The sequence below is a fragment of the Sarcophilus harrisii genome, chromosome X, assembly GCF_902635505.1.
Source record: "Sarcophilus harrisii chromosome X, mSarHar1.11, whole genome shotgun sequence".
In the NCBI taxonomy this organism is placed as follows: domain Eukaryota; kingdom Metazoa; phylum Chordata; class Mammalia; order Dasyuromorphia; family Dasyuridae; genus Sarcophilus; species Sarcophilus harrisii.
The window spans coordinates 71368684-71390764 of record NC_045432.1 but is presented as its reverse complement, the minus strand read 5'-3'; the positions used below and the strand labels follow the sequence as shown (position 1 = coordinate 71390764).

General features: G+C 42.6%; 1 pseudogene; it reads left to right on the top strand.

The window, feature by feature from the left end:
- Positions 1–22081, top strand: part of LOC100921119 — a 99677-nt pseudogene that overhangs the window by 3786 nt on the left and 73810 nt on the right.

Here is a 22081-nt window from a genome sequence, read left to right as displayed (position 1 = left end):
CACTGATTGCATCCTCTCCACAATTTAATTAATGGTGTTTGAGACTTTTTCTAGTCAAAAAAAATTCATCAGCCTGTATCCAACCTGGTAGTGAGCGTCTCTGAACTTACCTAAACTGGTTTTTTTTTTTCTTTTTTTTTTGTTTTTGTTTTTGTTTTTTCCTTTTTTTTCTTTCTTTTATTTTTCTTTTTTTTTTCTTTTTTTTTTTGTTTTTTTTTTTTTGGTGATAGACATATAGTCTATTACTGGGACCATACTCAAGCCCTAACCAGCTTGGTAGAACTTTTTAAAAATTTGCATTTGGCAGTCATGGTCATTGAGAACCCAGGATCAACCCCACATTGTGATGAGACATTGGAGTAGGGCTTTAGTGAAGGTTCAGCTATATATGAGTTAAACAGCCTTTTGGGTCTAGCCTGAGGAGGATCTTGCCATCATTTTTGCCATTGTTTCTATGGGAAAATGCATTCTGAGTTTCAGTTGCTTTACAAATAAATATTTGGAACACAACCCATTCATAAGCTGAAGATTTCCTGTACTTGTGATAATTGCTGTATTTAGTCATCTGAAATATATTTCTAGCTATACTCTCCCTCTCCCTGATAATTCTAAGCCTGGGGAGATGGGACTAGACAATTGAAGTTATTTTTGCTGCTGTTCTGTATGTGACTGCCCCATTTCAAATGACTGGTTGGTTTGTTGTAGATGTTTGATTGGGTTGTTCTGTGTAGACCAACCTTAACCTAAATAGCACTTATCTATGCCAGCAAGTCACAAAGTTATGGCCACATGTAGCTGCCCAAAGGGAAAAGTGAAAAACCAGCTGTCCCCTTTGGGGGCCCTCTGTTGTTAGTCTTGATTCCTAAGGGGCATCAGAGTTTAATTGGGAACTGAGTGGTGATGGGCTCGACCGTAGTCAAGAATAATAGAACAGTTTGAGTTAGAAGAAACCTTCGAAATATGTACAATATTCCCTTTGCTTCAAGACCTGATCCCTCTTCCCCATTATCATTTTCCCGGTACTTGAAGACAATTATTGTCCCTTAGCTCTCATTTTCTCTTGTACTGGCTAAACATCCCCACATCCCTCCCTCCCACTCCCGAGTCCTGGTCACTGTGCCTCTCAACATAGCCAAAGGTTTTCTTTTGCACTGTTGATTTGGGTTGAAGCCCATCAAAACCTCCAGTTCTTTTTCAAACAGCTTCTAATCACGGTTTCTCCCACGTTGTACTTTGAGAAGCCGACTTGGAACCCACAGAGAATATTTTACATTTAATCCCATTAAGTTTCATTTTTTGAGATTGGGTCCAAGATTCTATCACTCCATGCGGTAGCCATCCCTCCCAGCTTTGTGTTGGGCAAATCTGATAAGCACGACAACTATGCCTTTATCAAAGTTATTAAAAAAAGAACCACAACAATATTAAATAGCACAAAATCAAGTATGGGTCCCTTCCAAAAGGACATCAGACCACAAATTGCTGTTCTTGGGGTCTAACCATTCAATCATTGAGGCTATCCCATATCTGTCTTATCAATGAAAACCATCAATCAGAAAAATAAAAATCAATTAAAAAATAAGGTTTTGCTGAAATCTAGGCAAACTATACTTGCAACATTCCCCGATGTTAGTTTGGTAACCCAAGAAAAATGTTGATGTCACTCCAAACCCAGATCTTGATATTTCCACTTCCATCATTCCAAGTTCTGCTGAGAGCTAGGATACCCCTGGAACACCTTGGAACCCCTGATGGATGAAGAAGAATTGCCCTTCCTTCACAGGGTTTGGGGCTGTGGTTGAAAGGATCCCATGCCCACTTTTCTTCTTTTTTCAAAGCCACTTATTTAAACCCAGATTATTTTCTTAATCCTGACCAGCACTTGTAATTTCTAAGCATGCTTTACTTGGCATGATCTGTACCGGTGGTGTCAAACTTAACTAGAAAGGAGGCCCACCTCACTGTACACATGGGCAGCATATTAGAAAACCCTATCTTTAAATTATCTATGTTCTATTATATTTTATTTATTTTGTTAAGTATTTCTTAATTACATTTAAAATTTTTTTTTTTTTTACAAGGAAGAGTGTTTTGGGATGATTCTCCAGGCAGCATGTTTGACACCTCTGGTTTGTAATATCTAGAGGGACCCTACAAATTTATTCTTCCTCATCATTTTTCTTTTGCCCCTTCCCTTTCTTCCCCCAAAATACAAAGACTCTTTGCAACCCCCCCCCCCCCCCCCCCCCCCCCCCATCTCATTTTCATAATCACTTGGGATCAGATTATCCATAAGTGGTTTTTCCTTAAATTTTGTGTCTGGTTTGTGGTCAAATCTTGACTAGTCTAGGGGAAGCAGTTTCTGTGAGTGCTTAATCTCAGTGCACATTAGGATCTCCAAAGTCCTAGTCACACATCCCATTTTGCTGTGTTCCTGCTCTTCTGAGATTGTTTTTTTTTGTTTGTTTGTTTGTTTTGTTTTCTTATTGAATAATTGTATTTGAATGTGGGGAATTGATTCTTTATTGCTGGTGGAAATGGTGTGTATTTATGGTTCACAAACTTTTAAATATGAAGATTTTTTTTTATGGTTAAACATTTCATGGACTTCCACTATAGCTGTATTATTAATGATGATTGCAAAAATACATGGTGACAGAAAAGCTATTGAAAATTCAGTAATGCTTTGAAATAAATTTTCATTTTATTTATCACAACAGCATCTACAGACATTTGAAAAATAATTCATATGTGTAAGGTATTTTTTTGTTCAGTCTCTGGAAGATAGGTATTGAATATGATGTGGAACCTAAGGATGCACATTACAGTCCTTGGTGGCATATGGATTCTTGAATGCTTTGCAATAACTCTGATCCCCCAGAGTATTTCAGCTCATTACTGCTATAGAGTTTAATTTTTTTTAATATTGTAGACTTGTAGTTCCCCAAATCAAAATAAAATGCAGAAACCTCCCCCCCTCAAAAAAAAACAACCCAAAGCAGTGACAGGACACAGGAGTAAGAGCATCCCGAACTTCTGAGATGCAGTAGTAGTTAAGCTGGTGGACAACTCTGGCAGTAACAGGATTTTACAAAGGTATTCTTCATGGTGGGCCTAGGCTCACCTGAGCATCATACTACAGAGGATGGGAAGTTCACCTGGTTACCTGAGCGGTGATCATTCATTCACTCACTTCATTTCTGCAATTCAAAGAGAAAGGTTCCTTCTTCTGGGAACAGGAACTTGGTGGGCTTCCTCATGGAGAGCGTGACCTTCAACACAATAACAGAAAGTTAGTCTGCTGGGGTCCATTCCAATGAGTGGAAAGAGGGGGTAAAGGGAAGGATCGTGACCTGCCTCCTTGGCTATTTATTTGCCTGTGACTCAGGCCAGTGAATATCTAGAGTAACACCTGGAGAATTCTTCCCCTCTGTGTGGAAACACAGATTCTTCAGTCCACCAAACAACCCCAAACCAGACCAAACCTCCATAAATCCATGAATCTACTCCTGTCTTTTCTTTCTTCTCTTTACTTCAAGCTAGAAACAATGGTGAACATTCATGCTTCCACTTCCATTGCACATTCCAGTATCAACTGCACATCTCCATGCAAAATCACAGAATGTTTATATTCTGCATAGAATGTATAGTCTAAGGAATTGTAAAGTGGGCCAGTTTGATGGGAATCTAGAGCATATGAGGAGAACATGTATGAAGGAACATAAGAAAGGTATCCTGGAGTCAGGTTTTGAAGAACTCTGGTTAATCTTCGGACTTTATATTTTGCTCTAGAGGCAAGAGAACCACAAAAGGTTCTCGAGAGAAGTCGGAGATTCTGGAGTAGCCAGAGTCATATGGTTAGATTTGGGCTTTAGGAGTATTTTGGTAACAGTGCAGACCGTGGCTTAGAGGAGAGAGACTGTAAACTGGGGGTCTAGTTAGAAGACTTTTCAATAGTCTTGAGGAGAACTTAATTAGGATGGAATCTTTTGGAGCTGAGAAAAGGGGACAGATGGGAGATATGTCTTAGAAAAAGATTTGATGAGACCGGGAAATTGATTAGCTAGGGGGAAAGGGTTCTCAGGGAAAGAAAAAGTCAAAGATGAGATTCTCTTGCTGAAAAGAGTCATAGTATCCTCAAAAGAGATTTAAAGGAGGGATAGGTCTGCCCAGGGGAGGGGGGGATGCAGGGGCAAGGGATAGAGAGAGACTGACTTTTGTTTTAGACAGTGACTTTGAGATGCCCATGAGACATAAAGTTCTAAATATCCAATGGGCAGGGTTAATGCTGCATTGGACCTCAGGAAAGAATAGATCTGGGAATCATAAGACTGAGGTGCTAATAAGACCTGATGATAATCCTGAAAGAGATGATGTATATAAGACAACAGAAGAGTACCCAGGACAGACTTGGGAGATGATCATTAGTCTGGAAAGAATAGGGATGATGGGAGCAGCTAGGTGGTGCAGTGGAGAGAGCACCAGTCCTGCAGTCAGGAGGACCTGAGTTCAAATGTGACCTCAAACACTTAACACTTCCTAGCTGTGTGACCCTGGGCAAGTCACTTAACCCCAATTGCCTAAGCAAAAAAAAAAAAAAAAAAGTTAGGGACGATGACACCGTGACTGAAAAAGAAGAGCTAGATGCTCACTCACTTCTCAACTCTTTGTCATCAAGCCCTTAAGACCTCCACCACATCACTGGAACGCTTCCCTTCAAGGTCACAGGTAGTCTCCAGATTTTCAAATCGGATGTTCTGTTCTTATTCCCAGCTTACATTTTGCAGTTTATCATTAAGCTTTTGATCTCTTTATGACCTTTGAATAGTGTTGACTCTTTTCTCTGATTGGAAATGCTGTCTTCCTTTGCTGTCTATGACGCTGTATTCTACTAGGTCTATCTACATAGCAGCCAATCAAAAATTCGCTGCTGGTTGAATAAAAAGCAGAATTCATTAATTATATGAAGAGACTCTGGTGACTTTTCTCTCCTGCCTTAATTGATGTTTCTGGAGAGACCGAATTCTCCATCTAGCAATAGAGGAAAGAAAGCTGTTGACTCCAAGTTCATTCAGGTTGAACTTGAGGTGACAGCAGCATATTTCAGAGATTCAGGTGGCCAGTCATGCCTGAGCGGGGTGAAGAAGTGGATCTGGGAGTGGTGGCATCTGGACAGATGAGTACATGGCAGCCTGTATCTTGAATTGTGGACTCCTCCAGATGAGGTACAAGGAGGAGCAGGCCTTCCAGTTCAATACCCAGAGGAGACAATGCTGCAGCTGTTAGCCAGAGTGAATGGCTATGCTACTGACGAGTTTGTTCTTTTATTTAAGCAAGTTAATCATTTAGAATGATAATGAAGGTCATCTGTCACCTGCATAGAGAAATATGTGTATTTGTGTATATACACTTTTCATCTCAATAGCTGTGAATGTGTGTAGCCTGATAAATTTAGTTACAAGGGTCCTACGAAGCTTATCTTTGGCTCAAATCACTCATTTACCGAATATTTAAAATGTGATTAAAAATCCATAAAATGCAGTCCTTGGGGAAGGCCTTTTCCTCGAAATGGTGGCTTTTTTCATGCATTAGATCACTTAATACATGCGTATGTCCCCCCCTTGAAATTGCAGCTTCTTTAGCAAATCACTGCTGTTAGGAGAGCACCCTCCTTTCTCTCGGTGGAGCTTTTTGGGGGTGGAAGTCCTAGTAACTCATATTTCAATACCATCTTAAGTTTACACAGGACTTTCCTTGACAATACATTGTCTCCTTTTTCAAAGAGGGGGAAACTGCAGTCCGGAGGCTCAGTAGCTTGCCCAGTCTGATAACTCTGCGGGCCTTTCCATTGCCCAAACTGCTGCAGCTAGGCCAGCAGTTCTCCATTGAAGGGGAAATGCGGGGATTTCTCTGAAATAAACACCTCCTATGTTCACTTTCATCGCCCCCTTCTAAACGGGCCAAGATTGGCCAGTCTAGCATCACTTGTTTAGCACATTTCTCCACTTCAGAACGATGGCAGTCTTGGAAAATCAATCAGCAAGGATTTATGGAGTACTTACTGTGTGCTGGGCACCATATATTAAGCATTGAGGATATCAAGAAAGCCAGAAACAGCCCCGACCTCAGAGAGCTTCCATAAGGAGGGCAACATAAAAAGGACCATACACAAAATGTGCGTGCATGTGTGTGTGTGTACAGACAGACATACACACATTCATACATAAACACACACACAGTAAATCAGAGGTAATCTCAGGAGAAAGGCATTAGGATCAAGGGGAACTGGGAAGGAAATTTGGGAGAATAGGAGATATTAGATCACACCTGAAGGAAGTCAGGGAATCCAGAAAGCAGGGTGAGTTGGGAAGGCACGTCAGGTAGAGCCAATCAGAATGCCCTGATTCGGGACTTAGTATTATGGTGGAGGTAGAGAAGTCAGAGGATTTTCTGTTTGCCTGGAAGTAATAGGGAACCTTGGAGTTTAGTGACTTGAAGGGCAGGATGTGTGCACTTTAGGAAAGCTGAATGGAGTAGGGATTGAATGGGGAGAGACTTAATGCTAAGAGGTGATGAAATGGGGCTTGTATCAGAGGCGAGAGAGGCTTCTTAGGAAAGGGAAAATAAGCAGAACTTGGCAAGAAGTTAAATATGGGGGAGGGAAGAGAGTTGAAGTTAGGGATGACCCCTAGGTTGGACTTTTGAGTCCTTGACAATGATACATCTGAAGTTAAGAGGGCAGAGTTTGAGGGAAAGCTAATATGTTGCAGTTTGGGGCTTGCTGAATTTAAGATAACTATAGGACATCTAGTTCCAGTTGTCCAATGAGCTGTTAGAGAAGTCGAATCGGAGGTCAGCTGAGAGGTTAGGGCTGAGGAAATAAATTGGAGAATCATCTGCTTAGAGATGTTAATTGAACCCTTGGAAGCTGAGAAGTTCTAAAATAGTGTAGTGGAGACTGGAAGAGGGCCCAGGACCCAGCCTTGGGGGTATGCTCCCCATTAGCAAGTAAAAACTGGCTGAAGATACTGTAAACGAGCTTGAAAGGGGGCAGGCAGACCTTTAGGAAGGGACCTGGGAGGGAGCAGGGTCAGGAAAATCTGGAGACCGAGAATTTCCTGGAGAAGAACCTGCCCAACAGTGTGAAAAGACTGGAGGTCAGAAAGGTAAGACTGCAGAAATGGCCATTCCCTTTGGCCATTGGAGCTCTTTACCTTTGGCGATTTGGGAGAGGCCAGACCCAGGACTGTCAGGAAGAGAGAGGAAGGGAGGTGGAGGCACCTGTGGTAGAAAGGCTTCTCAGAGTTGAGGTGTAGAGGGAGGAGAGGTCCTGAAGGGCAGCAGCTAGTGGAGATGGCCCAAGAGAGTGAGGCTTTTGGCTTTGGCTTTGGTTTTGGGCTGTTTTTTCCCTTTGTGAGCATGGGGGAGACACGGGCATGTTTGTGGAGAGCGAGGAAGCAGCCAGTAGACAGGGTAAGACTGAAGGTAAGTGAAAGGCGTGGTTTGCAATGAGCTCACTTGTGCTGCCTTGGCATTTACGGTGGGAAGGAGAATGGCCACCTCTCTAGAGCCGGAGGAGGAGGTAGTGGGGGAAGACATGCCAGAGGCAGAGGAGGAGGGAGAAGGGAGCTCTCCATGAATGGCCTATTTGGGGGGAGTGAAATTGAGGAGCCTTCTCAGCTGGTGGGGCTGGGGGGAGAGGAGTCATGAGAAGTTGGAGGAGGGTTGGAAAGGGTCGGAATCAGCAGGGCGGAGAACGGGAGAGGGAATCCCCCCGGGTGTGGGTGAAAGGCCTGCCAGGAAAGATTGCTCCATCAACCCAGATCCGCGGTGGACCCGGGCACTGTGGGTGCGTGGCTTTCTCCACTTTGTTTTTAATCAGCATTGCTTGAATAGGAGCGAAGGCCATAGATGGTGGGAGTGATCCAGGGCTCTGCAGGGCAAGAGCAGCCAGTGGGACGAGGGAGCAAGGAACTGGAGAGCAGGAGATAAGGGTCGCTTGAATTGTTTCTCAAGGAATCAGGCTGGAAAAGGGAGGAGAGGACGGCCGGGTTTTGGCCGGGGGTGGGACTGGGCGGCCGAGAAAGGGCTGAGAGGTGGAGGAATCGGGTCTGGGCAAGAGAGAGGCCCACTCAAGAGATTATAAAACTGAAGGCGAGGTGGAATGACAGAAGATTATGAGCAGATACGGGAGTTGGGGAGATCATGGACTTTTGGAGGGGCCGCTGACATCCAGGGTATATGACCGTCTGGGTGTAGCTGTCGTGGGTGGGAGGAGGAGGCCAGGGGACAGGACTGAATGAGGCACTAGGAAGGCCCCGTGCTCTGCCATATGGATGGTGGAGCCCTGGAGGAGGAGGAGGAGGAGGCTGGCTTTGGGGAGGAGGGAGATAGTGGGAGCCAGGGGCTGAATTCCTTGTGGAAGCAAAGAGGGGCCTGAAAGTGGGCCGCCCACCTATCAGAATCTTAATCCGGTTACAGACGGGTGGGACTGAAGGCAGCTCCAGGGCTGAGAAGTTCGGTGGCAGTGGCCACGGGGAAACAAAGAGCTGCTGATGGCACCGTGACCACTTGGGGGTGGGGGCTGCCTCATATGCGGGAAAGCCGAAGCAGTCCTGGGAGCAGGAGACCGGGCACGCAGGGCCAGCAGCGGGGACTGGGTCTCGGTGGGAGGAAACGGATGAAAGAGTGAGCAAGGGCCAGAACGAGCCAATCTGCTGCCTTAGAAATGGAATGCCAGACGGCCCAGTGGAAGATGGGCCAAGGTCTGGACTGGGAAGTGGAGAGGGGAGGCTTGAGTTAAGGGGGATAAGCTTCACGGAGATGACCCTGGGGGGTGGAGATTGGGGTTTGCACAGTGAAAACGGGCGTGGGGGTTAGGATCTCCGCGATGGGGAGGCTGTGACTAACGGAAAGCGGGTTCTCAATGTTTCCAGGGGCTCTGGCTGCAGGTGTGGCCAGTCGGGAGGGTAAGCAGGTAACAGAGGAAAGAGTGAGCCTTTGCATTCTGCACACATGGAGGTTCCAGGCAGAGACGTAGCCTTTACCGAGTGGGCCCCAGTCATCTCCAGGTCAGGCAGCCGTGGATAAGCAGAATGTTGGAAAGCTTGGGGGGAGATACTGTGGTAGGGGCCATTGCGGGGCAACTGCTGTGGAATCTTGTGTTTGTTGAGGTCAAATAAAACAAATGGCTGATCCATTGAGTGGTTAAGTGATTTTCCCAAAGTCACACAAGGTTGCACAAGTAGTAACTAGCAAAGTTGGGCTTTCGGAAGCCTTTTTCTACTACCAGTCATCCCCTGTAGCATAGCTCATGTTCCTTTGGCTAGGTGTGGTTTATTTTTTAAATTATTTTTTCTTTTTGCATCTTAACTGCATCTGGAAAACCACTGATCTGTTCAGTAATTTAAATGTTTTTCCTTTTTGTTATTTCTGGTTCAGACCTGTGATTTCCTAGGGATAAGCAACTCTGTCTGAAGATTCCCTCTGTCAGTGCAGATGTTGGATTCCTCTTTAACCTATAGTATTAGAGTTTCCCAGGGTACTTCCTAAGGACACAGAGTTAGTATGCATCAAACCTGATCCTTAGCCTGCTGAGTCCAAGGCTCTTTATCCACACTCTCATTTCCTCAAACTTCAAATAAATGAAAACGAGGAATTTATGAGAGTTCAAGTAAATTAGATTATCCAGGTTAGTTGGAGTGAGGTGAAGAGATTGCCAGAAAGATTCCATCCACACCTGATGTCTGACCAAGCTCACTCACCTGCCTCAGCCCTCAGGACATAAAATGGGACTGAAACTCCCTTCTTTTAGGTGCTCTTTGACTTTTCTCCAGTTCAAGACTATCTTTCCTTTTGAGGGAATGGTTTCCTCAGCCTCCTACATAGTGTTAATTCTGCCAGGATCAAGCCAGGGCATCAGTTTTATAATCTGTAAGTTCCATTTTGGTACAGAAATAATTTGGTTACTTGCAGCTATATTGTTCTGGTGGAATTTATTCACTGTAGCTGTGGGAGGAGGTCAGAATCACTTGCTATCTTATAAAGCAAAGCAATTTTGACTCCAATTTGTCCTGCATTTTTCATCCATTTTTTCCTGAACTAATGTACTATTAGTATTCGGTTGTTTCATCAGCAGTGCTCATTTATTATGTTCTTTTCTTCGTTAAGACCACTAGGATTCTGCTGTCTATCTAATAACATTCTTCCCCTGCCCTTTTCTTTGTTCTGGTGCTGTCTGGATCCACTTTTCTCCTCTCCCTGCCCTTCCCCATGAGACCAACTGTATACATCTGAAAGCTAGGTAGCTGATATTGGAGGTTATCAATGGTGGGCATAGAGCTGGTAAGTATGGAGAAGTTAGGGGTCTCCTTCCTTATTTCTTTGTGATCAGAGTCCCAGCTTGCTCTGTTTGCTTCCTCATGTTGTTGTAGTGAGCCAGATAGAAGTCTCTTTTTAGACTACTGGTTAAAGGTTCCACTCCACAGAACACCTTTTTGTCATCTTCTTCTGTTTTAAACACCCACTAGAAAACACTCCAGGGAATTCTAGTATTTCTCCAAACTTCTACTTAGGGAAGTTCTCCAATGCCTGGCTGACTTCCATTAACACACCTTAAAACTTTTCCTCATAAAAATGGAACCGTTTTGCTTTTCCTTCTCTCTTTTTCAGTGCATCAGCACTATTTACTGACCACAAGAGGAATATAGAACTATAAACTACCTTCTGTTGGGGCCTTTTGCGACTAGGAGCACACTCCTCTTTGTAGTGAAGTTCACCTTTGTTTATTAGGAGCCAAATAGGGAATAGATAGTAACAGGGAAGGCACTGGCTGATCTCACACAAACCTTGAATAAACAGAAGATGAGTTTGCCCACACACTCTAGGAGTGTTTCTGGCACACTTACTCCGTGAACTTGCTGTCACCTCTCAGACTTGTCGAGAAGAAATGCTGGGTGCAAAGTTGAGCCATCACTGTTGCTCTTCTTATCCTCTCCTGAGGTAGCCTTTGGAGGCTTCATGGAGGTGACCGGATTTTCAGGCTCTGCCTTCCGGTGCAAGCTCTGGCAGAAAGGATTTTGAGGAAAAGCAGACTGGGATACACATCATATATGTACATGACACAAAGGGAGAGATAGAGATAGGAGGGGTCGATAACAGATAGATTATAGAGTTCAGGGTCAAAAAGATCTTGAAGAGCCAGAGCTCTGGGGTCAGAACTAGTAAGATGTAAAAGAATCAAGCTCAAAAGTATAAGGTGTGGGACGCATAACTACGGTAGCATTTGTCTGCAAAACAATTGGGGGGGGGGTGTCCACAAGCTCAGTGTTGTAAGTTTAAAAAATTAATTTGACTTTAAATTATATTAAGAAGAGGTACAGCTTCCAAGAACAAAAAGGCAATAGTTCTGCTTTATTCTGCCCCTGTTCGACCACATATAGAGTATAGTGTTTTATTCTGGGTGCAATATTTTAGCAAGGTCATTCATAAACTGGAGATTATTCAGAGGAGGATGGTAAATGGCCTCCTCTTCATATCATATGAATCGAATATTAAAACAATGCCAATAACAATAATCAACTGCTAACGGGACCCAGGTGTGTGTGGGGCCATCCACTCTGGCCTCTGTACAAAGTTTGGACTGAGTTCAGTCCTTTGGGGAGCCTGACCTCTAACAAGTATGGCTAAACTCTATTTCTCACACTCTCCACTTCAGCAGCTTAGGGATGATTTCCTTAAAGAGTAGATTTTGGTTCATACCTAGGCCTCCCTAAAGAAAGAATAGAAAGGATAGTTAGTAAATACATCTCACGCAGAGGGCACATATATGGTTCCTATACCCAGCAATGCTAAATAGGAAAAACAAGCACATATTCACAGAAATAGTGAAAACAGAATTTAGTAACTCATATAACTTTTATTTTTCTTTACTGTGAGATTGGATCTTAAACCATATCAGAACAGAGCATTTTGTGGGAATGTTGAAGTGCCATCATTAGATTTCATCTCAGCTGTGCCCTCTACCCTCAGAATTCAGGCCTACTGCTGCTCAGTAAGGCCAGGCCAGGGCTCTTGCTTTCCCTCTAGTCAGAGGTTTCTTCTAGGATGCATCAACTTTCCTGCTATAGAAGTCCATGGTACCAGATAAACCAAGGTCCTGCAGACATCTTGAGCTCACGGTGGTACTTCCAAGCCTGGATGCATACGTCTCAGTCTTTGGTTGACTCTTCTGAAAGCGACACAAAACAGAATAGGCGGTCTGAGTCCTGGCCGGCCTGGTTTGTTTGATTAAACCCTCCTTCTCTAGTTACCAGATGAGAGGAGAGTGAGTCCATGGAGGCTGGATTGCTCCCTTTGAAATTCTCCTGATTTTTCCTTTTTAGTGGCCCATGTCCTGAGCCAGCACAAGTGGCTGGCTGAAAGTAGGCAAGGAAACTCTCTGCATATATTTTGAAACCATCTTTACCTATCGGAAATTCAGTCTGAGTTGCTGGGGTTTGGGGACTCATGCTGACGATGCAAGCAGTTGGCTTATTGACCTGGTGCCAGTATAGAACCAGGGCAGCTTCTTGAGGAGAGCAGTATATTGGAAACAGTTGAGATAGACCCTCAGGGAGCAGCAAGTTCAGTGACGCCATTTAGACTTTCTGTAACCACTAAACTGTTTTTTGTTTTTTTCCTGATGCAAGAATGAAGAAACTAGAAGGGGGAAGGGATTAGCCAGGCATGTGGATGCCCAGATCACTGCTCCAGAGGATAGGGGGAACGAGAGGTTCTAGGGTAGTAGTCAGTCGGATATTATTAAAGAGGCCAACTGCGGGATCCTTTGTTGGTCTTGAGGGAAATGAAGCAAGGACCACCCAAAGCAGTGGGAGAAGAGGAAACGGGCAAGGCGCTTTTTGTCATAAAGACCAAGGTTACATTTAGTGTAAGTGGGAAAAGCAGGACGGTAAGAGGCTGATTGGCTGCAACTATGACATCCAAGTTCCAGGGAGTTTGGTCAGACAGGAGTTTCTAACTTGGAATCCAGGAACTTTTTTTTTTTTAACAATATATTTTGATAACCATATCTCAGTATAATTGGTTTCTTTTGTAATGACACTTATTAAGCATTGAAAATATTATGTTGAGAAAGGATTCATAGGTTTACCAGACTGCCATAGGAATCTGTGACACCAAAAAAGGTAAAGAACCTCTGGTCTAAGACTACCTAGAACCTCTTCTCAGTCAGACCCATGACTTTGCATCCCTGGGCAATCCTCAACCACAGATTTTGTTTTTCTCCTTGAAGGTTTTCTGAGTGTCCTTTAAGAAAGTCATGAAATCTTGCTGATTTCACATAGTCCCTGTAAATTTTTCTGGAGGGGTTGCCATTTTGAAGAAGTAGGCAGGAGAATTTCATAATCAAATTGGCAAAGCAATGATCCAAATAAACATTGAAGAATAGGTAAAGATTTTGGTTGGGGGGGGGCAGGTCTTTGATTACACCGGTATCACTTTCTGGGGAGAAACTTTCTCTTCTGATGCAGGCCTGTAACTCCCCTGGAGCTTAGAATCTAGAAGAGTTATGGAGCTGAATTGTACAGAGAAGAGACTGAACTTGAACCCTGGGCTTCCAGACTGAGACCATCTTTCTTTGAACTTTATCATCCTGAATATATAATAATGATAAGAATAAGAAGTGAGTTCCCCCAAAGCACAACTCTTCCTTCCTATCTTGGCAAGGACGGAGTGTTGGGAGGGCAAGGGGAATGACAAGTAATGGGATACGGGCCAGGGCCATCTCTCCCCTGGCCTCTGGGTGTCCTACAACTGCTGTGGTGGTTGTGAAGGTCTTGGAGCATCCCTGAAATTTACCAGCTACCTTTACAAAATCATCTCTTCTTGTTCCATTTTTCTTAACTCCTCCTTCACCCTTTGTGGTCTGATTTCTGACCTCACCCTTCACCTGAAGTTGCTAATGATCTCTTAGTTGCCGGGTCTGAGGGGGTTGCCTCTTGGCTGTATTTGGCGCTCTGAATCCTCTCTCTTCCTAGATATTCTCTCTTCTCTGGGTTTTCTTGGCATTGTTCTCTCCTGTTCCTCCTCCCTGTGGTCCTGTTTTTTTTTTTTTTTTTTTAAGTCTTTCTTGTAAAGCATGTGTTATATCACCACATCCTAACTGGGCGTGTCCCAAGGGCCCTGGCCTATGTATTCAGCTCTCAACTCTTCTGACCTTGGGCCTCTCATCACCACTTGCCTATTGGGCATTTCAAACGGAATGTCTTCAAGATATCTCGAACTTCATATGTCCAAAGCAGAACTCATTTTCTGTCCTCCCAAACCTACTTCTCTTTCTAGCTTCTCTCTTTCTATTGTGAACACCACCATCCTCGGAGTCAGAGAGGCTTACTCCGATGGAGATGTTCTCAGTTCTTCATTCTGCCTCTCCCCACGTCTGGAAAGGAGTTGTCAAGTCTTATGAATACATCTTCCTTCCCTCCAGTGTCCATTCCATCTATTCATACAGCCACAACCTCAGCTCGGGCCCTCGCTTCTCACCTGATCCATTACTTGGATCCATTACTTGGATATATCTACTTGGGCTCACCTCCTGGAGCCCCTCTCCTCTCCAACCCATCGCCTGTGGAGCTGCCAAAGTGCCAGCCTGAAGACCAGGTCACTCCCCAGCTCAGTAAGCTCCACCGGCTCTCTGCTGCATCTAGGCTCCAGTGTAGACATCCGTTTGCCCTTCAGAGCTGCTCACAAATTCACTGGAACTTAACTTTTCAGGTGTGTGTGTGTGTGTGTGTGTCTGTGTGTAGACATGTACATTATTTTTATGTATAGTTACATAGTTATCCATAGTAACTTTGTAATACACATAAAAGATCAACAGGTATGCATATATTGAACTATATCTTATATAAAATGATAAATTATATATACGTGTTCTATTTTAAATTATATATAAAACTATATATATATAATTATATAGCTATAATTAGTACATATAAAAGAAGTATATAATATACATAGGTATGTGTGTGTGTGTAGGCATATTCATATTTTACATATAGTTATATAGAACTTTGTAATACACATAAAAGATTTATATGCACATATCAAACTATATGTTATATAAGTATGCAGTTAAATTAAATAGTAAAGTATATATAATTTTATAGTTATAGAACTGTATTTAGTATATAAAAGTTATATACAGTATGTGTATGTGTAGCCATAGGTATATTTTTATAGATAGTTATATATAACTGTCATACATATAAAAGATTAATATATGTGCATATATTGAACTATCTATTATATAAATGTGTCATTAAATTAGATATAAAACTATAATTTTATATACCTATTTAGTATATATAATAGATGTATACGGTATACATAGGTCTCTGTGTGTAGGCATATCCGTATTTTTATGTAGTTACATATAATTTTGTAATATGCTAAGAAGATTCACATAGATATGCAAATTGAACTCTATATTTATGTAAATATATAGTTAAATTATATACATAATTTTATGATTATATAGCTATATTAAGTTTATAAAAGATGTATACAGTATACATATGTTTGTATAGACATACAAATTTTATATATAACTTTGTAATATACATAAAAAATTCTATAAATATGTAGCTAAATTATATATAAAACCATATATAATCATATATAGTTACGTAGCTATATTTAATAATACAAAACAATGTATACAGTATACATTTGTGTGTAGGCATATACATATTTTTATATATTGGTATATGAAACTTTGTAACACACAAGATATTACTATATATACCTATATCAAAAACTATATTATTAATATATAGTTAAATTTAATATTAAAGTATAGATATAATTTATATCATTATATTTAGTATATATAAAAGTTATATACAGTATATATGTGTATGTATATACATTTTTCTAGGCTTGTCATATATTATTTCCCCTCACATATTGTCTGTCTGAGCCAGTCATTTATACTGTTCCTCACATGAAACTTTTTATCTCCCATTTCTGTGCCTTCTCCCAGACTTTCCCTCATACCTGGGCTGGGCCTCCTCTTCTCCTGGGAGTTCCTGGTCTCCTTCATGGCTCAAATCCAGAGCACCTTCTCTGAGAAGCCTGTCCTGATCCATGTGCACCCCATCATCCCATGTCCACTTTCTTCACATCATCTATATGCATGTTGTCTCCCCTGAGAAATCAAACCTCCCCGAGGGTGAGGATTTTCATTTTTACTGTTGAATCCCCAACACCTAGCACAGTGCCTGCCTTAGAGTAGAAGTGCTTGAAGAAAAATCTTGTTCTTATCGTTGATGATAGTTCTGAACCTCTCCTTCCCTGGCTTCTCAGGTATCCTAGGGAGCATTTATAGTTCTGCTCCTAGAGAAAAGAGAGGTAGGTGAGAAATGCACATCCTCTTAAGTCCCATCAGGCTCCAATTGTCCTTCCTCCTGTCCAGAAGCCCAGGACACTGGTAACAGGAAGGAGAAAAAGAGGAGGGGGAAGAAAATGATCAAACACTGCATCCTCTCCCCAAGCAAGAACAGCAGCATGAGCCGGAAGAGCGTGGCCAACTTGGTTGTCTTAACCTTGCCCTGGGTTTTTTTTTTTAATTTTTATTTTATTATTATGGTATAGTATAGAATTCATTAGTGTCCACAAAAGGGAAGAGTGGAAAGGATAAGAAGAAGAAGCAGAGGAGGGAGGTGACTTGGTACTCAGTTGTGGGCAGAAGTGAGAGCTGAAAGCTTATTTTTCAACTTAACCCTACTACTGATTACCTGCTACCAATTCTAGCCTTTTCTGGAAAAAGTCAGTGGGAGGAAGAGAAAGAAAAACCCTCAACCCCTAGCATTGCTGGAACAAAGAGGAAGGGATGAAATGAGGGTATCGACAAGATGGTGTAAAGAAACTAAGGAGAAGGGAAAGCTCATTTCTTTCCCACTTGCTCACTCTCTTTCTAGAGCCTTTCCTTTTCAGCAAGAGCAAGTGCTGAGTGCTGCCATTTCTAGGATGCGGCCATCTGCGGGAGAGCCGTTGTGGCTAGACACATTTTTGTTGTGTAGATCCAGGTTGAAACTCTGATCTCTGTCTGTGCTTACCTCTCTAGCTCTTAGAGCTTTGTTCTTCTTTTTAGGCCCCTGTGCAAGGATACCTAAGATCTATAAGTGTCCAGTCACTTTTCAGTCATTCTGACTCTCTATGGCCCCATTGGGGTTTTTCTTGGCAGAGATCCTGGAGTGGTTGGCCATTTCCTTCTTTGATTCATTTTACAGAGGAGGAAACTGAGGCAGACAGGATGAGGTGACTTGCCCAGGCACACATAGCTCCAAAGTATTTGAGGCCGGATTTAAACACAGAAAGATGAGTCTCTTGATTCTAGGCAGGTTGCTGTATCTATTGCATCACCTAGCATCCCCTTGAATATACAAGAACTATAACTTTAATAATTCATCCATAATTCATCAGTTGATCAACAAATACCCAAGCCAAGAATATGCTCCATGCCTTTTTAAGGAGATGTCAGCAATCACCCCAATGTGCATGTAGATATCTTCAAAGCCGCAGCAAGGCCTGATCATTTGTTTTTGTTAGCTTGATCAGGAATCAAATAGAAATTTTAGAATCGTTTCCATAGAGGTAATTGTTGACAGAGAGAAAATCATAACATAAAGACAGAATTAGTAGAGAGAAGGGCCGTGGACCAAGCCCATGCTTTGTTATGGAAGCAAGAGTAAGAGGGGTCAGGGAAGCAACCAAGAGGAAGAGTCAGAAAAGCAGATGAACCGGGATGGGTTGGCGAGAATGCTAAACTGTACCGTGCAGTAGCTCAGGCCGAGAGCAAGGCTGTGGCGAAGCCCTGGAGTTTGGGGACTTTCAATGGTGTGATTTCAGTTAAGTTGAGGAAGGAGGCCAGATCACTGAGGATTTGAGTGTGAATGAGCGCTGAGGAAATGGAGGCAGCTGGTAGAGAGCACTCTGATCCATTTGTACTTTGGCTGGGCCTCATCCCTGACAGCAGTCCCTTGGTACTTGGTGCTCCCTTGTAGCTCTTGCTCCCTTGGCAGCACTTGCTCAGCTTAGGTACCACCTCCTCCAGGAAACCTTTCTTGGGCTCCTCTTTATTGCTGTTTTATTCCTCCTCCAAAGATGATCCAAAAGAATCTTTTCCCTCTACATATTGTATCCTACCTCCATTCCCCCCCCCCCATTGTGAACTTCTTGAAAGCAAAGAGATTTTTCATTTTGCCATCGTATCCTTCATCACAGGTAGATGCTTAATGAATGCTGGCATCCGCTGAATAAAGTGAGGACAAAGAAAGTGTGATGGCCCTAGAGAACAAGACAGAGGTGGAGGGGTTGAAAAGAATAGGGCTAGAAAGAGTGAAGCAGAGGAATATAGGGAGAGATGGGAGCCTGTGAAGATGGTTAAGATGAAGGGCAGTCGATCAGGTCAGTCAGTGCCCTTGGGGGCCAGGCTCTACGAGGGCACAGCACAATGAGTTTTGAGGTCCTTGAGTCTGAGGATGGGCATAGGGGCCGAGAGAAATGCTATTCCATGTATGATAAGCAGCTAAATAGGCGTGAGTTCCATTAAAGAACACAATTTCACCATTGCTGTTTGTTCTTCCTCAGTCTTGACTATCAGGGTATTGTTAGGCATTTCACATAAACAGGGCCACTTGGTAGCGCCTCCTTTTAATATCTATAAATACAGGTTTCACTGAAGTTGTTTGGTAACATTAGCAAGTGAAAAACCAGGCTACATTATCCTGCCTTACATGGAGGCACACAGCTTGTAGCTTGTGAATGAGATAGACTAATGACCCATCATTGTTTTCCATGCCAGCCAACAGATCCGTCTTCCTTAATCCTTCAGGAGCTGCTAGATGGAGATTTCAGATGGGGACCTTCTGAAGTTGGAGGGGAAAGGGCTAAACCACCCCCTGATTTGCAGGGCTCTTTGTGGCAGCCCTGGACTTGGAATCATCTTGCATCACCTCAGGGTGGCAGGGGATATTTCAGTAGCATTTCCATCTTGTTTCTTTCTCTGGCCTCCTGCCCTTCTCAGAGCGTGTGCTTGACTGGTAGGAACTGCCTGGGATACAGGGATTTAGAAGAAGTGCATGGGGCCACCAGGGAGTACATGGATTACGTGCCAGGCAAAGGGCAGTTCTCTACATGTGCATCCGTGGAAGGGTCGATGACCGGAAGTTCCCACCCAGGCCTATCCTGAGGGTGACTTCTTTCATCATCTCTCTATTTCACATTTCCTTACAAGGGCATTCAAATCATGTTTTTTATGAAAAGAAGAGAAATTAATTATTTGATTTTTTTTATTTAAATTTTTATTTATGTATTTTTTTGCTGAGGCAGTTGGGGTTAAGTGACTTGACCAGATTCACGCAGTTAGGAAGTGTTAAATGTATGAGGTCAAATTTGAACTCAGGTCCTCCTGATTTCAGGGCTGGTGCTCTATTCACTGCACCATCGAGCTACCCCAAGAAGAGAACTTATTAAGGACTTTTTTCTTTTTTTTATAAATAAAGTAGAGCCTGCTGAAGTGTTCTCCCCTTTAAAGGTCATTAAAAAAGAGGAATAAAAATGTGCAAGTGGAAATAAGTTGGGGTGGGTGGTGAGGATTCTCTGGGTTTTGAGGCTATTGATGGTTGCATAGTAACAGGTAGAAAGAACAAGTATCCAGGTTAAGCCTCTGGACAGCTGGTAATATTAGAAGCCAGAGGAAGAGAAATATCTGCATTGGGAGGAGCTGAGTCTCTGTTGAATAACAATTGTCGGGTGATGCATGTTGATGTTCTGAAATCAGGTCCTACGGGGGGGGGGGGCACCTGGGGGGGCACCCACAATTACCTTATGTGCCACATCAAGTGCTAAACTGATATTCCGGCATAGAAGGGGCAGAGGAAGCACAGGGTAATTTCAGTGGGCACCTTCAGGGAAACCTGGCCCCTAATCCTGAAGTTACTTTTGAATACATGCAGCCTGTGTTCTGAGTCTATAAGTACTTGGGGACTAGATGTGGCCCTGGCTTCCTGTCTTTATGGTAATGAGAAAGGAAGCATCAGAAGAAATTTTTAAAAAGCCCTGCAGCAAGTGAAATCTGTTATTGATGAAATGTGTGTCAGGCCCTGATAAAACAGTCCTTCTCTTTGAACTCTTCTTGAGAACGATCCATGATATTCTGTGTTGTTCATATGTCCCCATATGTAATCAAAAGAACCAAGTTCACTTCAGCTAATGGAACGATCGAGTTTGGTGAAAATCAATTCATTGTCTTCCATGATCACTTCAAAAATTAATGTTGATTGCTCTTATTTTGAGTATGTTTTCCTTCAGTGGGTGTTTGCTAGCTGTTATTTATTCATAATATTTGCCTTTTGTATAAAGGTTCTAAATTTTCATATTCACACTGGTAGGCTTCTTCACCAGGGTTGTGTACTGGGGGCATCGATCTGTTTATATTTATTCATTAGTGTGTTGCTAATTAAAAATGTGTTTCATTAAACTTGTAAAAAAAAATTTAAGAGGAGAATGAACATGTTGAAGTTAAGGACCCCCAGGCTATGAAATAACTTCAACAGTTGAGTTGTTAAAGCTAATGTGGGCAGCAAGAGTGTCAAAAGCATCTATCGCTTACTCCAATGTATGAAAAGCAAAGTAAAGTGTACATGAGGATGGCAGCTGAAATTAAATGGGCTCCGCCTTACTTGGTGTGCATCTACTCTATTAGCTTTGTTCATTGGGAGCTTTTGGGACTCTAAAAAAAAAAAAAAAAAAAAAACCACCTTAGATTGTCTATGTGGATAACCTAATAGTGTTGCTTGATACAGACGTTGGTGCGTATATAATACACTAAGAATATAGTTTGGTAAAGGCTGTCCATTTTCATAGAAAAATGGTGGTTTTTTGGGGGGGGAGATCAGTAGATAGTTGCTGCCGTTTAAGCTGCTTTGGGGCCTTATCTGACTTCATGGTGTGAAGAGTCACTGATTTGACCATCAAATATCAAACGTGGTTGGTGGTCACATAGCCTAAGAGATGATACACCTGAGCTTGTTTGCAAACATTATGCTTTAAAAAAAAGTCTGGTTTACATTGGAATACACTGTGGAAACAGTAATGGGCTTGGAATGCAGAGCCGTAGGATGGGCGCTTGTTATTTGGTTGATGTGGAGAGTCACTTAATTGGGGGGGGGGGTCATCTGGTAAACAGGGCTAATTATCCTTGTGCTGCTGACCTCACTGTGTTCTTCATAGCATCACAGATTTGGAGGTGGAAAAAGGTCGTCTGATACAATCTCTCCTTTTTAACAGATGAATAAAATGAAATTCTAGAGGAATTGCCAGAGTAAAGAGTGGCATTAACTTTCTAAGAGTTTGAATTTCAGTGAAGTTTTGTCTCCTAGCTGGTATGAAGTTGAAATAGGTTTTTTGGAGAAAGAAAATCAGCAAAAGGGATACTTTGGCAGCTCTGTGGAAGGAGTTGAATCCATAAAATATCTGTTAGGCCACATTGCTTTTATAGGATTTTTTTTATTGTCAGCACAGTACTTATTATGTAGGGTGCACAGGCATTGAGATCCTTAGTTTACATCCTAAATGGCAATAGCACAGCACCACTGTGTCCCAACTTCCTTCTGAAGAGATTACCTCTGCAGTAAGATGAGATCAACATTTATTGGTTTCCTTCAAAACGTCGGCACTGGCCATATTTCTAAGGCTGCTGGGCAGGCTTCCTCTCAAAACTAATTGTATTGGTGCTTTTTGAGAGATTTGACACCATTCACTAAGAGTACAAGACAGACTCATTTGACCCTGGCTCCTAGGGAGTTTGGAGTGGTAATGACCTGCAGTTGCTGATTCCTCTGCTGGAGATTTGAGTCAGGGACCTCGCTAAAACAGATGTCTGCAATTCGGTTTAGTCATTGCTATACAGCTGCCTCTCTAATCTGTGGCATCCCCAAGCCGAGCATTCTCACTTTTCCTCTCGGGACTGACCCAGGAGCTATATATGGCTGTGGGCTGCTAAGGACCGACCCCCCTC